This window comes from Vitis vinifera, chromosome 2, assembly GCF_030704535.1.
Source record: "Vitis vinifera cultivar Pinot Noir 40024 chromosome 2, ASM3070453v1".
NCBI lineage: Eukaryota > Viridiplantae > Streptophyta > Magnoliopsida > Vitales > Vitaceae > Vitis > Vitis vinifera.
In genome coordinates this window covers 14,608,029-14,626,839 of record NC_081806.1, presented here as the reverse complement: position 1 = coordinate 14,626,839, position 18,811 = coordinate 14,608,029, and positions in this window count along the sequence as shown.

The following is an 18,811-nucleotide window of genomic DNA, read 5'->3' as shown; positions in this document are numbered from 1 at the left end:
GATTCCTTTCAAGCTAGTTGATCCATTTGTTTTCCGCCAGTGGTCCCTAGTATCTCAGAGGGACATGGTCTGCATTTTATCCAGGGGGACCTCTATAGATTTGATCCTTCTTCGGAAGGAGCTTCCACTTGGGATGCTCCTCGTAGATGTGGTGCTATGATCCAACCTCTTTCCCCTACAACATTCGGTACAGAGGCAATGAGCTATCTTGGATGCTTTGTTCCACATATCAGAGGGCTTCTACTTTGGCCCGCACCATTTGATCATGGCCTCCCTCGTCCACTTTGAGGAGAAAGTCCATAGGAAGAAGCTTTAGAGGGTGGGCACCATTACATTGCTATTCCCAAGGTTGCTTTGCCAGATCTTGGAGCATATGGGTTTTCCTACTAAGCCTCAGTACGAGCACCGCCGTATTTGTTTAGAGTGATTCACTCTTGACAAATGGAATCAGTTGGCGGGTTATTTTGCACCTCTAGGAGCCCATCCCATGGCAACACCTCCAGAGCCCCCACAGACAGAGCAGACATAGTCTACGCCCGTACCTACAAAGTAGGGCGAGCTTCCGACAGAGACTATACCACATGCCCCTACATCACCTACTTCAACACCACCAGTGCCCATGCCTGAGGCTGTTTTTGCTGCTCCCTCTATGACTCCTACTGTTCCATCTGTTGCTCCTACTACATCCGAGCCTTCCATCACCATCTCTACTTCGGATTTTCACGGCCTTATAGCTACCTTGCAGACACTGTCCACCACACACGCCACTCTCTTCTAGCAGATGGTTGAACTGCGTTCCCAGCAGAACCAGCAGACTGCTATACTTCGCCAGATCCAGCAGCACCTGAGTCTTCTACCTCCATCTCAGCCTAACCTTCCTACATCATCAGAGCCTTTAGCTCCAGTTGAGGACACTACCACAATAGAGGTCTAGATCCCGCCACCTCAAGAGGCCACCATAGATGCCATTGCTTAAGTTGATCCTTAGAATGAGCCTCAGACAGTTGACACAGTCATAGCTACACCTGATGATGCATCATCTCCACCTAAGGCTCCCACTACTTGATCATAGGACATCTCTTTATCTTATTGTATTTACATATTATATTAGTGGAGATTGTTCCTTGTTTTGATGCTTTATATTATGGGATTGGATGTATTACCTAATGATATCTCATATTGTATTTTCTCAGATTAATATATAGACACCATTTTTTAGTATACTTGGTATTTTTCTATTTCCTCTACTCATTACTCTTTTTTTTTTTTTGACTCATGTGGTTTCTCCTATACGACTCAGACTCCATTTCACTCAGGATGTACCATTTCCTCCTTTTATTTTCAATTGCTCTTGACACATTGAGGGCAGTGTTGATCTTGGTTGGGGAGAGAGTTGAGGAAGTAAGTATTGTTAAAAATTCTAGGTTAATTTGTTAATTTAGTTAATTTTTTGCTTAATTTTAATTTTTTTTACTCTACTCTCCATGGTTATTAAGGAAAAATTCTCAAAATGAAATGGGAGAAATTGAGTTCTTGGCTTTTTACGTGAATCTTAGAGTTTGTATTATGCTTATTCAGGTTGATGAATTATTGAAACTCCTTTTGAATTCAACCTTATTTCTTCCACTTTAATCTTACCACACACTATGCACATTAGGTTCCAGTTATAAGATGAAAAACTATCTCACCCCTTGAACTTAGGAAAATTTCAACTCGGTACCTTTGAACTCATTTTAATAGTGTTGAGACACCTTATAAAAGGCTAATGAGCCTTCAAAAAAAAAGAAAAAAAAAAAAGAGAACAAAGTGTTTCACTTGCCTTGAAACCCGAGCAAGATTCGAGGGGTATATGGTGAAAGTCTTTAAAACCCGGTGCCCTAAGCCTTTATTGGTTAGGAGTCACCGACTTCAATGCTCGTTACAAGGGTGAATAGGTGGATTTTAACATATTGTAGGAGTTTGGGTATTGAATTTCAATCTCAAAAATCCGGGGTGAAATATGAGGAGTTAGTGGTAGAAAGTTCCTTAAAGCTTGATGCCCTAAACCTTGATTGGTTGGGAGTCATCGATGGATCCCCGTTACATGGACACTTTAGAAAACAATACCTTTAGCATTGCACTCCTACAATGAAAAAAAATTGTGAAATAAAAGAGGTGTGTTCTTAGCCTATTGGAGGTTGGTCAGTTTGCTAAGGTTTGAGAAAGAACTAGGTTGGGGGGAGAGAACAGTTCGACATACTATAATTAGAAACTAATAAGCTTAACACTGAGATTTTTGTGGAAGAGTAAGGATTGGACCTTTGGGAGTGGAAATTCTTTTGATGCTGAAATTTGCATAATGCCTACTCTTTATAAACTGTGATTAAGAAAGATATTTGATGACTTTTGTTGAAGGTTGGGTTTTGCCTCTTTGATGTTCCATGAGAGAGTATGATCTGCATCATGCCACTTGAAATTTTTTTTTTGGAGTGATTAGCATGATTTTGTAAATTATTTTACTATCTATTTTTCTTCATCTCTCCTTCATTGCTAAGGAACTAGCAATGTGTTGGTTGGGGGGAGTGATTACTACTCAAAAAGTACTCTTTTATAGCTTGAAATTAACTGTTTTAAACACTTTTGAGTAGTAGTTAATACTTTTTAATTCACTTCGCACATTAAGGAACCTAGCAAGGGTTACTAATAAGTTTTTGGCTAGTTTTGGTGTTTTTGGTAGCCTTTTGATCATTGAAACAAGCAAAGAATGAGGGAGAATTTTGTGCAATTCATGGCAATGCAAGTTAAAGCTCAAATACATGAAGACTCCGAGTTTTGGAGCACTTCATAGCCCTTTACCAAGCTTGGAAATAGGTTTCCAAGCCAATCAGAGATGCAAGGAAGAAAACCAGCGGAAGAAATCCAACATGTAGCAATTTCGCATGTCTATGCAAAAATTTCGCATAGCATGCGAAATCAAGAGAAGGAGCAACTGCAGGACTGAGTGAAGGACAATTTCGCACACCTTGCGAAACCACACCATGCGAAATTTCGCATGATTTGCGAAATCTTCTTATGCACCGACTCCGTTAGATTTTTATCTCTAGATTTTTGTGTAAATTACTATTTTCTCCTTGTAATCAACCAATGATAGGATTTCTTGGTTAGGAACTATAAAGGGGGGGGGGGGGGGTTTGGAAAGACCTCTCTTTATATATCTTTTTGTATAGTAATTGAAAGGGGAGACGACACTGAAAAATATAACACTTGTAATTCTCGTAGGAAGAAATATACAGAGCCCTTGCTCTGCCTTTCCTTCTCATTTTGTTTTCATTTTTTTCTTTCTAGCCAAAAAACCTCTGAGGATGATTTCTTAGGGGATGAGTGGCTAAGTTTTACATTTCTTGGAGTGATGGAAACTAGGTGAAGGACCCAGATGCAAAGGTGAGAGTTTTCCTTGCTTTAAATGAAGGTAGTTGTTAACCATTAATGGTTTTTATTTCAAGTTTTAGCTTTAAATCCCTTAGAATCACCTTGAATGGCCAATACTTGATAAGCTTTCTGGATTCTATGGATGCTTATTGCTAGATCTATAGATGTCCATTACTTATCAAGTACGAGCCATTGGAAGGTGGTTCAAGGTGAGAATCACCTTGAATTACCAATACTTGGTAAACTTTTCGGATTCTATGGATGCTTAATGCTAGATCCATGGATGTTCATTAGTTATCAAGTACGAGCCATTGGATGGTGCTTCAAGGTGAGGGTCTTTAGTGTTTGAAGCCATTAATGGGAAGCAACTACCATTTTTCATGAACCCTTTGGATCAAATCTTAATTGCTAAATACAAAATCGGTTCAGGAGATAACCATCCTTTATGTTATTGTCCTCAATGCAAGGAGAAGATCTGGAATCTTCCCCTTTGCCTAAGGAACCCGATCCTAGTGACCTAAATGTCACGGACTTATTCGTTCACTAAGCTCGTGTGGCACCTAGGCAAGTCAAGACGCTTGATCTTGCTAAGTCAGCCTTTCTCCCCAATGCTTAGCTTGCTCGGCTAAGACACTCACGACTCAAAAGCTTAAGAAGCTTAGTAGGCAACTCTTTAAAGAATGGAAGCTTTCACTAACTCAAGGAAACCTTTACAAGTGTTTGGAAGCTCACTTGCTTGGTTAGGACGTGATTTGGGTAGTGCCTTGGCCAAATGAGGGCCTCACCTATTTATAGGCACCAATGGAACTCTCTGGAACCTTGGAGGGTTCCTTACAAATCAAGAATATTCTAGAACTCCCTACACTAATCTATGTACAACCCTATGTACAAGAATATACAAGAGATCTCTAGAATTCTCTAGAAAGCCTTGGACTCCTCTCATGCCTTCCACCATAGTGTAGAGATGTGTGGACATCTCTAGGCATATCTAGAACCTTCCACACTCTTCCCACCAATGTCTTAGTGTAGATGGCTCCAGGAGTCTCCAGAAGCTTCCCTCCTCCTATATAAGCCCATGGGGAGGATCATTTGAAACATCCTGTGACACTCTCTCCCACCTATGCCGTCGACATCCTCGTCGTTGCCTCTTTCTGAAACCTCTCGATGTGTTTCCAGAACCTTCTCAAGGCATTCGCATGTTCCCAGCTTGCTTGCCTCTTAGGTAGTCCTTTCCATTGGACTAGATACTTTATCACAGGAGGGACCCCTTGTCTCATGGTGACCCATTCAGCTAGGATATTCTTCACCTCCTTCTCCCATGAGGCTTCAGATGGATGTAGACCCGTGCGCTTTCGATGCTTAGAGTGCTGCTTCCTTTTACCCATTGAGTTCACCTTTCCCTTGGTGACCTCTTCCATGTGTGTGCGGGCTACCTCAGCTCACTCCCTTTTTTCCTCCTTTACTTGCACCCCTGCTAGTAAGGAGGTCTTAGGCGTACTAGGCTTCGGGTTGAATTGGAGGGCACCTAGTAGCTGCATTGAGCCCATATGTGCTTCGTCCTCCTACTCCCTTTCCTCGATCATGGCACTAAGCGCCTTCGTCTTTGGACAATCCTGTGCCCAATGTGGACCGTCACATAGGAAGCATTTGATTTTAGGCGTGAACTCCTTCCTTTCCGCCTTACTTCTTCTTTCTCGGACGTTAGGCGTCTTGCCTGATCCATTTTTAGGAGCATTGTGGTCCCTTGGAACTCGTCTCCCCTACCCATGGCGTGGTGATTACTACTCAAAAAGTGCTATTTTATAGCTTGTAATTAACTCTTTTAAACACTTTTGAGTAGTAGTTATTGCTTTTTAACCCAATTAACATATTAAGGACCTTTGCAATCATTTCTAATCAAAGTGTATAAGTTTTGGTGTTTTTGTTAGTAATTTGATCACCAAAGCAATCCGAGATTGAGGAGAGTTCTTTGAAATCCATGGCAAAGCAATGGAAAGCTCAGAAACATGAAGAACCGAAGCTTTGAAGTCCTTTGCCATAAGCAAATCCGGAATGCAAGGAGGGGAAGCAAAGAGAAATCTAACATGAAGCATTCTAGATAACAGTCGTGTCAGCCACTTTTGGAGCACTTCCTGGAGTTCAATTTATGCATACTATATGTCGTTTCGAAGCTCAGGAAGTCAACAATCCAATGTTCAAACAGTGTGCGATTTGGACTTGAAATGAAGGAGTTACAGCCATTGGAAGCCGATCACTCTAAGCTGAAGGAAGATTTTTGCACGGCTGCGAAATCAGCCTTGGGCTGCGAAAATGTTGTCCTTTTGCTGCGAAATTTCGCAGCCTTCTTACAGTGGAATTTCTCTTGAAGCTTCTTGATATTTGTGACCGATATTTTGAGGTATTTTGCTTTAGATATTTGATGTCTAAATCCCCAAACTCTCCTTGTAACCCACCTATCATAGGATTCCTTAGTCTTTAAGTAAGAACAAAGGGTGAATAACCTCTTATATATAGTTTGTAGTTTTCTTTACACGATATAATCATGTAATCGGCGAGGGAAGAAATATATTTTACAGAGCACTTGCTCTATTTTTCCTTCATATTTTTGTTTTCTCGTTATTTTTCTTTCTAGCCAATCAAACTCTAAGGATTTTTCCTCAGAGGATGAGTGGCTAGGCTCTTCGTCTCTTGGAGTGAAGAAAGCCGGGTAAGTTTCCTCATGCATAAATTGGAAGTTTTGTTGTTTTAGTTTTTAATGAAGAGAAAGTGTGACCTGTTAATGGTTTTTATCTTTTTAGTTAACTTAAAACGCCTTTAAATCACCTGGGCCAACACTTGGTAAGGCAAGTGATCTCCGTCCATGGAGATGCACTAGTTTACCCCTTGCGAGCCTCTGGGAGGTGACTTGAAGGTAGGATTTTCTAGAATAGCCAACACTTGGTAAGCTTTTGGACTCTAAGGAGACATCCATTAGTTATCTCTTGCGAGCTTTTGACGGGTAATCCAAGGTTAAAGATCACCTTGAATGGCAAATGCTAGGTGAGAGGCACGAGCCATTGCAAGATGCATCAGTGAGAGGGAATTAGTGTTTGAACCCATTAAGGGGAAGCATCTGTACCACACCGGTTAGAGAATTAACTATATGTTAATTCTCTAATGCGAAGAAAAGAAACAAGTGACCGGAACTCCTTTTTTTTGTATGAGGAACCTGAGCCTAGTGATCTAAACTCCAAGAAACACTTTTCTTTGTAATTAAAATTAGTTACTATTTTTGGTTAGCTTAAAACCAATCCTTTTTCCACCAAAGATTATGTTTTCTTTTAAAGCTAACCTTGAAATGAACAGACACCAATTCATCTTTGGATTAATATCAATTGTGAAGTTAAAACCCATCCCAGTGAACGACCTTAGAGCCACTATGCTATGCTAACTAAGGCTATCCTAGTACATGGTGTAATAGGTTATAAATTTTGTTGATTACTCCCTTCTGAGGACCAAAATCAAGGACACCAGCTGGACATGAATCAAATAGCACCATTATCAGGGACCATTGAGAGGACATGAATCAGCTGATACACCAATTGGGAACGTATCATGTGGTTATCCTCAAAAGACTCAACCTTGGAGGAGTCTCCCCTCTTATAATCCGTTAAAGACTCTGCTATTGCCATGGTAGTGGCTAAGTCTTGAACACCTCGACACCTTAATTCCTGCTCGGCCCACCCTTGCAGGTTATCCATGAAGTTGAATAACAACTCCTTCTCAGTCATGTTAGGAATCTCAAGCATGAGCGAAGAGAATTTTTTGACATAGTCGCGTATCGAGCTTGTGTGCTTGAGACGCCTCATGTTTTTCCTAGCCAGGTAAGCCACATCCTCAGGGTAGAACTGCCTCTTAATCTCCCTCTTGAAGTCCTCCCACGTCTCTATGGTGCAAATGCCTTTCTCCATATCAGCAAACCTCTGACGCCACCATAGAGTAGCTGTGTCAGTAAGGTAGAGGGTTGCAGTTCTTAACTTAGTCGCCTCATCAGTCAATGTGATAGCCTCGAAGTATCGCTCCATATGCCATAAGAAGTTATCCAACTCTTTGGCATCCCGTTTGCCACTAAACCCATGTGGCTTCGGTACCTCCACCCTAGATGCCTCATGTGTGGCCATGAACCGTGCCGACACAGCAACCTTGTACATGGCCAACTCCTGCCTAAATTCCTGGTCTCGAGACTCCATTCGAGTGGCCAAGGCCTCTATCCTTGACTCCATGCTAGCAAGCATGCTCAAGACCTTTCCTTGGAAGGACACAAACTCCTCGTGTGACACTGAATGAACTTGTGAGCCTAGCACCCCCTCGCGAAGGTCTTAGATTTGCTCCCTTAGATCCTCTAAGCCCTTCTCCATGCCTTGCTCGATCAAGTCCACCCCTTCCCGGGTGTCTGCCATGGCTAGCTCCACCTTGGCTAGCCTTGCCTCCATGTTGGCTAAGGCATCACGAGACTTATCCTTCTTGCCTTTGCCCCGTGTAGTATGCTCCATCTCCCTTCCAAGGGTTTGCTCGCTAGTCTCCTCCACGTTAGAGCCTAACATGCTTCCTTTGCTATGCCTACCTCGTAATCGCACTCTGATACCACTTGTCACGGACTTAGTCATTCACTAAGCTGATGTGGCACTTAGGCAAGTCAAGATGCTTGATCTTGCTAAGTCAGCCTTTCTCCCCAATGCTTAGCTTGCTCGGCTAAGACACTCATGACTTAAAAGCTTAAGAAGCTTAGTAGGCAATTCTTTAAAGAATGGAAGCTTTCACTAACTCAAGGAAACCTTTACAAGTGCTTGGAAGTTCACTTGCTTGGTTAGGAAGTGATTTGGGTGGTGCCTTGGCCAAATGAGGGCCTCACTTATTTATAGGCACCAATGGAACTCTCTGGAACCTTGGAGGGTTCCTTACAAATCAAGAATGTTTTAGAACTCCCTACACTAATCTATGTACAACCCTATGTACAAGAATATACAAGAGATCTCTAGAATTCTCTAGAAAGCCTTGGACTCCTCTCATGCCTTCCACCATAGTGTAGAGATGTGTGGACATCTCTAGGCATATCTAGAACCTTCCACACTCTTCCCACCAATGTCTTAGTGTAGATGGCTCCAGGAGTCTCCAGAAGCTTCCCTCCTCCTATATAAGCCCATGGGGAGGGTCATTTGAAACATCCTGTGACATAAAGCTCCAAGAGACATTCTCTTTGTAGTTAACTTCAATTGCTATTTTTGCTTAACTTGAAATCAACTTTTTCAACCACAATTCCATTTTCTTTAAAAGCTCATTTTCATAAGGAAGAACACCATTTCATTACCTTCACTAAAGTCATTTGTACGAAGAAAATCCATCCATGTGGACGATCCTAGAGCCACTATACTATAGTAGCCATGCTATCCTAGTGTAAGGTGATTTAGGTCTTATAAATTTTGTTGATAACACCCGTCTGGTGCAAGAATCAAATGGCGCCGTTGCTAGGGACGAATCAACAATCATCACAGTTTGGGAGGTTGGCAGGGGCCGTCAATAGGCATGTCATGATGCCACTACCCGTTGTTTCAACCTATTGGAGGTATGGGGCCATGTGTGATAGTCCACTGACATGAACGTAAGGATGGGAGAAGATCCCATCAATCACTCTTATGTCAGGTTGAAATAATTATATGTAGCAAAGAGGGCCTAAAGGTTGGGTGGAGAATGTTGCCCATTCAAGTGAGGATGCATACGTGGTCCGAATAGGAAGGTCTGGGACTTACGACCTTTATCTGGGAAGAATTGAGGACATGCGATGAGTTTTCCAACATGTGGAGGAGAGCCCCCACAATACTCACCTTTCCTTGCAATTCCCTAGACTATGTTATAGATGGTGCGACCTTTGTATGTGTTCACTTGCAGGTGCGGCTACGATTGGGGCTCCTTGGAGAACTGTGCACTGTTGTCTTCTCCATTAATAATGAAGCTATCTAGAACTCCTTCGTTAGTGGGTGTGTTTCCTTTGATTTGTAGCCCATCTTCTAGATTCTCGCATAAGGGAGCATTCCGCCCTTGTGAATGTGCGTGATTCGCTTTTTGGATGGGGTGCGGCTGCTGTTGAATTCCAATTGTGTACAGTCAACGAATGGTGTGTTAATAGGATGGATATGCTGCTGAGTGGGGCGTTGGTGGAGAGAAATTTTTGATCAACATGTGCACTTATGCCCTTGGAGATGCAAGAGATGATTCGCCCTTCAAGTCATGGTGCACCATTGGAGATGATAAAGTTGGTGATGCCTCAAAACCGTTCTGATGTCCATGATGATGCGCCCCTCTGAATAGTAACCACGTTGGAGAGTCATAGGAATTGATGCAAATTTCTAATGTGCCAATGGAGTGAAGGAGATAATGGCGTGTTCATGGAGTGAGGATGCTAATGGTGGGTTCTCAAAGTGGCCTTTGATGATGCATCCTTGAATAAAAAAAAAAAAATCTACCCATGCATAGTGAAATGCCTAAAAAAATTAATCCTATCTCAAATGTGTGCAAGGGAGTCCCTTAAAAAAATTCTCATGCATCACCCTTCATTCCTGTGTGTCCTCCCTCTTTGCCATAAACCTCTTTCCCCTCCAAAAGTCATCCACACCTCCTCTAAATTGATGGCGCCCCTTCCAAAAACAATATGATCTTCCCCTAAAAATAATCCTGATCTTTTCCTCAAAATATTATGATCATTCCCTTTTTTTTAAAAAAATTCTTTTTTTTCTTTAAAGAAAATCTTCCCATGTCTGGTCTTATTTCCAAAATTGATATGGCAAGTGGCAGCCTTCTATGAACTTTTCTTTCCTTGACCGTGATTCCCACTTAAAAATTTTAGTGATGCCTTTTCCAAATAGCTAACAACCCCTTTCCTTTTCTAAAACCTTCCAAAGTCGTCTTTTTAATAGTTTAATTAATTCATGTAATTAGAAAAATAAGTAGAAGCACCGTATGCAACTTTCCTAAAAAAAATGAACAAGTAAGCAAACATAAATAAATAACTAAATAAGATAAACAAAAATAAATAAATGAATAAATACATAAATATTAAACACATGCAATCACAAATCCCAATATTAAACTAAAGAAATAGATAAAACTGAAAAATGAAATATTTAACTGACATAATTAAATAATGAAAATTCACCTCAAGCAATCAAAAAAATCCAAATCAAGCCAAATACTTACCTAATATGAAAAATTAAGCAATCAAAACCAAGGCCTAACCTAAAGTGAAACAAACCTAATGAAGTGCCCAAATGACCTATTCTAAAAATGGTACCTAAGTGACCTATGGTGATCTTTGGTGGGCTTGGGTATGCTTAAGTGGGCTAAGTGTGCCTATAAGGACCAAGGTGTTCCTAAGTGGGCTAAGGTGTGCCTGAGTGGGCCAATGATGTGCCTAAGTGGACCTAGCAACCTGAGCAGGCATAGGTGAATCTAAGTGGGCTCAAAGTGAACCTAATTGGGCTAGGTGTGCCTAAAGGTGAAACTAAGCGAGCCCATGTGAACCTGAATGGGCCTAGGTGAACCTAAGTGGGCTAAGGTGAACCTAAGTGGGCCTTGGTGAACCTAAACAAGCCTATGAGAATTTGAGTGGGCGTATGTGAATCTAAGTGGGCCTAAGTGAACCTAAGTGGGTTAAGGTGAACTAAGTGGGACAAGGAGAACTTAGGTGGGCCTAGGTGAGTCTGATGCCCAAGTGACCTAGGGTGATATAAAAAGTGTCTAAATATGCCTAAGGTGATAAAAAACGTGCCTAAGTGACATAGGGAAATCAAGAAGGTGCTTGAGTGACTTAGGGTGTGTCTAAGTGAGCTATAAGGTGCCAGGTGGCCTATGATGTGCCTAAGTGGCCTAGGTGGACCTAAATGGGCCTAGGTGTGTCTAAATGACATAGTGTGCCTAAGTATGCTAGGGTGTGTCACACTAAGTGTCCTAAAAGTATACCTAAATGAACTATCCTAAAAAAAGAAAAAAAAAGGAAACAAAAAAAATTCCTAGATCTAACTTGGGACTACCAAGAGTCACAATAGGGCTACATAAATCCTTCAACCAAAGTCTCTAAGGTGGCTAAAAGAAAAAGGAAAAAAAAAATGAGTAAGTTGTATGAGTAGCAATAGGCCACCAAGAAATTGCTATGGAGTATTGAAAGCAAACCTAATAGGGTATGTGCTAAAGGGACAAAATGGAGGGTCTACACCCACTACAGAGAATTAACTGCACTCTAGTACCTTATGCATATTACAATGAGACACTAAGTGCTTGAGTTTGTGACCTACTATCCACTGCATGTAGACTCTTCATGAATTGGTGTCCATAATTTAACAAGGTAGTGCTATCACCTATCAAGATTACCTCTCAAATTCTTGAGCTATATATCCAACTTATTATGTGATCAATTGACATACTCAATCTTCAAGAAGCATATGTCAAATTCCACTAAATGAATTATTGTGGCCACAAATTTCATGATCACATGTTTTTTGGATCACCTAAGAGGACACATTGTCTCAATCTCATGAGATATTATGCCGCCTCTATTGAGAATATCTGTTGCCACCAGCCTTCATCAATAATGACTCGATCCATAAGAATATATGACTACTTTATGGTCTCACCCATAGGTCAAAGCCTCTTGTTGATTTTGGCACATACTTAATATTCTCTCAAGATTGAGAGTCCATGCAATAGTATCTTGGTGAATCATGACAATCGATAGCCTTGCATCATTCATCATAGGTCCTGTCCAATGTGTATCACATACACTAATGCACTCACCATGGGAAATCCATCCTAATGTTTAAGATAAGCCATCCCTCCAATTAGGTGGTCGTGCACTACAGTCTCTATTAGATTGCTCAAATCCATGAACTGACTGTGGACAACTTATCTACTTACAAGGAACCCGTGACTTGTATCTTTTGTGCAACTCCTAATGCACCCAAGTCATGTACAATGTAAGAGACATAGATCGAATGCTTAAATCAATATCAATACACTAAAGGGATGACAAGAGGATAGTTAAGTCTAACTTTGTTACATCATGTCTTGCTTTTAGGGGCTCAATCCTAACAAACTCCCACTAGCCCCAAAATCAGATTGAGCACTATAAAAAGATTCTGCTCCACAATCATATCATTTCCTTGTACTATCTCATAACAAGGTAACACTTCCTCTTTATGAGTTTTCTCTTCTAGTGGTACTTCAATACTTTAGACCGTGTCACCGTCCCACTATTATCACATAATAGGATCTTAAACAATATAGCCAAGGGAACTATGATTATTACTCAAAAAGTGCTATTTTGTAGCTTGTAATTAACTCTTTTAAACACTCTTGAGTAGTAATTATTACCTTTTAACTCAATTGACATGTTAAGGACCCTTGCAATCGTTTCTAATCAAATTGTGTTAAGTTTTGGTGTTTTTGATAGCTTTTAGCTACACTAAAGCAATCCAAGAATGAGGGAGAGCTGTATATAGTTCATGGAAAAGCTTTTGAAAGCTTAAATTCATGAAGAACTAAGCTTTGGAGCTCCATAGCCCTTTGCCAAAGTCACTCAAAGTATGCAAGGAAAGAATAACGGAGAGAGGAAAAACAGAGTGAAGAAAACAGAGGACATCAGCTTCAGTCTTCTCTCACACTTTTGGAGCACTTCCCGAAGTTCATTTTTTACATTCTATATACCATTTAAAATCTTAGGAAGTCAAGAATCCAACTCTTCAAACCGTGTACGATTTGGAGCTGAAATGAGGAAGATATAGCCTTCGCAAGACAACTGCATCAAGCTGAAGGACAATTTCGCACCTTGCGAAATTGGAACTCCAAATTGCGAAATTTAAAGTGGATGGCAGCTGTGCATTCGCGGTGAAGCCCAACATGCGAAAGTGATTTTGCAACTTGCAAACTTGGATCTCAACGTGTGAAAGTGGATTCTAAGTTGCGAAATCAACTTGCGAAATTTTCGCAAGTCACCATGCAACGTGCGAAACTGGGATATTTGTGCACCGACTCTTTTAGATTTTTTCTTCAGATATTTTTGTATAAATTTCCATTCTTCTCCTTGTAATCCACCAACCATAAGATTTCTTAGCTAGGAAGGTTGGAAAAACTGCTCTATATATATTCCCGTGCATCCATTGTAAAAAACACAGAGACGGATGGAGATCTAAATATATAAATATATAGACTATACAGAGCCTTGCTATGTTTTTCTCTCTTCTCTTGTTCTTCCCCATTTCTATTTTCTTAGTAGCCAAACAGCCTCTGAGGGCTTTTCCTCAGAGGATGATTGGCTAAAACTTTTAGTTTCTCAAAGTATGGATGTTATGTGATGACTTGGATGCAATCCCATGGAAATTTCTCGCACCTGGAAGGTAAGGTAGTCGTTTTTCATTAAAGGTTCATTAATTCAAAGTTTGGTTTTTATTTCCTTTGGACAACTTCCAACGGCCAATACTTGATAAGCTTTTGGATTTCTATCCATTAGTTATCTCCTACGAGCTATTGGAAGGTGAAGTTTTCAATTCCAAGTTTTGCATTAATCCGTTAGAACCAATTTCAATAGCCATTGAAAGGTGAGTTTATCACCTGGAATGACTTTGAGTTGCCAATATTTGGTAAGCTTTTGGATTTAGACCATTTGTTATCTCTTATGAGCCATTCAAAGGAAGTCTAAGGTGAATAACCATTGATGAAATTGACTACCATCTGTTTTGCCATTTTAAAGGATTAAAACTTGATTTGCTAAATCCATACCGGTTCGGGAAGCAAGCATCACCATAGTTGCAACCCCAACGCGAGGAGCCTATCCTGAGATTTCCAATTTGCATAAGAGCCAGAGCATAGCTATCCTATATTTGAGAAACTTGTTTTTACACCCTTTCATTTTAGTCTTTAATGTTAGCTTAGATTAGTTTAAATCTTTCTAAAACATTTACATCTTCTTTTAAAGCTAACATCCATAAGAAAATCACCTATTTTCCTAATTTGAATATCATTAGTGTTTGCGAAAACCCATCCTAGTGAACGATCCTAGAACCACTATGCTATAGTAGCTTGGCTACTTTAGTAATAGTATTTAAGGTATAAATTTTGTTGATACGCCTTTAAAGCTAAGCTACCATGAGTCGAATCAAACTACCCATAAGCCAAAAGGCTTTCTTTATTGCTATAGAAACAATAAAAAATAATTTAGAGTGTACACATACCTAGAGATAGATTTTTGAGAGTCATTATCAAACTGAAGTCTAATTTTCTAGTACGAAAGGAGTACCAACTCATGCAAAGACTAACAAACATATAATCCCTTGTTCTCCAAATGTACTAGAGTATATGTTTGACATTTGCCCAAAGCTCTAGTCAGGAAATGGACTAATATCCACTCATTATTCATACAACAAATAAAATATCTAGTCTAGCACATAACATTGCATAATTAAGGCTATCCATTACAAAGGCATTGGATACTGCTTTAATGCAATTTTTCTCCATAAATGTCATAGGACATTGATCCTAAGAAAGACAACTCCAAATCCAATGAGTAACAAACCCTTCTTGGAGTTTTGCATCATGTACTTGACCAAATGCTCATCTATTTAGGTGACATGACATAATTTTCCTATTCTTGCAATCTTAAGGATCTTAACCCTAAGAATATATTACGTCTTCCTATAGATTTCCATCTAGAACTGAGTAGAGTTCTAGATCTTGATTGATGACAACGTCCCTACATCATATCCAATGAGCAGAATGTCATCTACCTGCAAGATCTTAGAGCATCACCACGCTTCCCTATGGCTTTTTGTACATACAAGGCCCTTTACTATGAAAATGTTTGGTTGCTATATCTCATAAATAAGACACACTATAATAGATAGGAGTAATATGATGGATTTGAGTATGACCACTATTGAAAAGGTTTTCCATAGTTGAAACAAAGTTTCAAACTATAACCTTTAGCTACAGTCTTAGCCACTTAAAACTCAAGCTTTCCATCTACTCCCGTGTTCCTCTTGTAGAACAACTTATACTTATCGGTTTTATCCATTTAGGTCATTTTACAGGAACCTAAACTATGTTAGAATACAAAGATTCTAACTACCTCTTCATAGCTCCTTGCGTTATTGAGCACAGACACTGCTCACTATTTTATCATAATCTGTGCGATATAAACTTCCCACTACGATGAGGCAATGTTGGACTAGAAATCATAGGAACAATATGCCTTTAACCCTTTGAATCCATAGTATCCTATGCAATGTGGGAATATCTTCTAATATATCCTCTAGTCTATATCACTCTTTGCCTTATTCCTTATCATATAGTCTTCATAAAAAAATTGACTTTTTTGTTAACAAATATCTTCTGATGATCCTGTGTATAAAGGTAATAACCCAAAAATCCTCTTAGATATCCTATAAACTGATATACCTCTTAAGAAAAAGAGGTATTACACAGTTTATAAGACGCATCCCTAAAAGAATCCGGGAAAAGATGAGAAATCTATCTATGATCTCACTATGTCCATCCAAGTTTGATATCTTCTTTCCATCTCTCTATTTTGCAATATAGAGCTTGGTGCACATAACTGGGAAATAATCTCGTGCTCTGATGGAAAGAATCAAACTTACTAGACATATCACCTTGATCTAATTGAAGTGACTTGGTATGTATACCCAATAGGTTATCCGATCCACCTTAAATTCAATTAATGTATCCAAGACATCAGATCTCTTATGTACATATCCAAACCTAGAGTAATCATCACTAAAAGTGATGAAATATCATACCCTCCCTATGCATGAACATTAAAGTTCCATACATGTTAATATGCACTAATTCCAAACATTCCTTGGCTATAGTCCTTTTGATCATTTTACAATTATACAAGGCTCTAATTAATCAATTAGCCCAGTCTAGAGATACCACTCACTTATCCTTGTGTAATCTTGCGTGATTACCAAAACGTATCAAGGAAAATGAGCTCAGAGTAAGGATTACTAGGACCCATAGGAGTACTGGCTCCCTCGAAATGAAATTCTGAAATTGACTCAACATCCCACTATAGAGAGTCAATTTCAATCCAGTACCCTATGTATATTACAACGAGACACTAAGTGCTCGGGGTTTGTGACCTATTATCCACTGCATGTAGGCTTTTCATGAACCGGTGTCCATAATCTAACAAGGTAGTATGATTACTACTCAAAAAGTGCTATTTGATAGCTTGTAATTAACTCTTTTAAACACTTTTGAGTAGTAGTTATTACCTTTTAACTCAATTAACATATTAAGGACCTTTGCAATCATTTCTAATCAAATTGTGTAAGTTTTGGTGTTTTTGTTAGTAATTTGATCACCAAAGCAATCTGAGATTGAGGAGAGTTTTGTGGAATCCATGGCAAAGCAATGGAAAGCTCAGTAACATGAAGAACCAAAGCTTTAAAGCTTTAGAGTCCTCTTCCATAAGTAAATCTGGAATGCAAGGAGGGGAAGCAAAGAGAGAAATCTAACATGAAGCATTCTAGAGAACAGAAATTGTCAGCCACTTTTGGAGCACTTCCTGGAGCTCAATTTATACATACTATATGTAGTTTTGAAGCTTGGGAAGTTAGCAATCCAATGCTTTAAACGGTGCACGATTCGGAGTTGAAATGAAGGAGTTAGAGCCATTGGAAGCCGATCACACCAAGCTGAAGGCCAATTTCGCGGGCTGCGAAATTAGCCTTTGGTTGTGAAATGGTGTCCTTCATGTTGCGAAATTTCGCAGCCACCTTGCACGCTTGCGAAATTCTCCTAAGTGCTTCCCGATATTTGTGACTGACATTTTTAGATTTTTTTTGCTTTAGATATTTGATGTCTAAATCCCCATTCTCTCCTTGTAATCCACCTATCATAGGATTCCTTAGTTATTAAGCAAGAACAAAGGGTAAATAGCCTCTTATATAATGTTTGTAATTTCCATTACAGAGAGAGGTCGGGAGCTTGTTCTCAGACACACTTTTTGTATAGGTTTGAAGGAAGTAAAAATACAGAGCTTTGCTCTGCCTTACCTACTCACTTTGATTGTATTGTATTCATTTTTTCTTACTAGCCAAACAAGCTCTGAGGATGTTTCCTCAGAGAATGAGTGGCTAGGCTTTTAGTTCCTTGGAGCTAAGGTAGCTGGGTAAGGCCCCGAATGCAAGAATTGGAAGTTTTGTTGTTTCAGTTGTTAATGAAGAGAAAGTGTGACCCGTTTATGATTTCTATGTTTTTAGTTAACTTAAAATGCCTTCAATTCACCTGGGCCAACACATGGTAAGGCAAGTGATCTCCATTCATGGAGATGCACTAGTTTATCTCTTGCGAGCTTTTGGGAGGTGACTTGAAGGTAGGATTTTCTAGAATTGCCAACACTTGGTAAGCTTTTGGACTTTAAGGAGACATCCATTAGTTATCTCTTGCGAGCTTGAGAAGGGAAGTCCAAGGTTAATGATCTCCTTGAATGGCAAATGCTAAGTAAGAGGCACGAGCCATTGCAAGTTACATCAGTGAGAGGGAATTAGTGCTGAAATCCATTAAAGGGAAGCACCTGTACAACACCGATTAGAGAATTAACTATATGTTAATTCTCTAATGCGAGAAAAAGATTCAAGTGACTAGAGCCCTGTTTTTGCATGAGGAGCCTCCCCTGTGAACCTAATGATTACTACTCAAAAAGTGCTATTTTGTAGCTTGTAATTAACTCTTTTAAACACTCTTGAGTAGAAATTATTACCTTTTAACTCAATTGACATGTTAAGGACCCTTGCAATCGTTTCTAATCAAATTGTGTTAAGTTTTGGTGTTTTGATAGCTTTTTGATCACCAAAGCAATCCGAGATTGAGGAGAGTTACTTGGAATCCATGGCAAATCTTTTGGAAGCTCAGAAACATGAAGAACCAAAGCTTTGAAGTCCTTTTCCATAAGCAAATCCTGAATGCAAGGAGGGGAAGCAAAGAGAAATCTGCCATGAAGCATTCTTGATGACAGTCATGTCAGCCAATTTTGGAGCACTTCCAGAAGTCCATTTTCTACATGCTTTATATCATTTCAAAGCTTAGGAAGTCAAGAATCCAATGCTTCAAGTGGTGTGCGATTTGGAGTTGAAACGAAGAAGTTACATCCACTGTAAGTCAATCACTCTAAGCTGAAGGAAGCATTTTGCAAAGTGTTACGAAATCACCCTTTTGTTGCGAAATGATTTCGTAACCTTTTTGTACAGTGTTGTGGATTTCCTCCTGAAGTTGCCCGATATATGCCGCACGTTGGAAGCTGAGAACCTCAAGATGAAAGACCACTTTGCAGCATTGCGAAATCAGCCGTTTGCTGCGA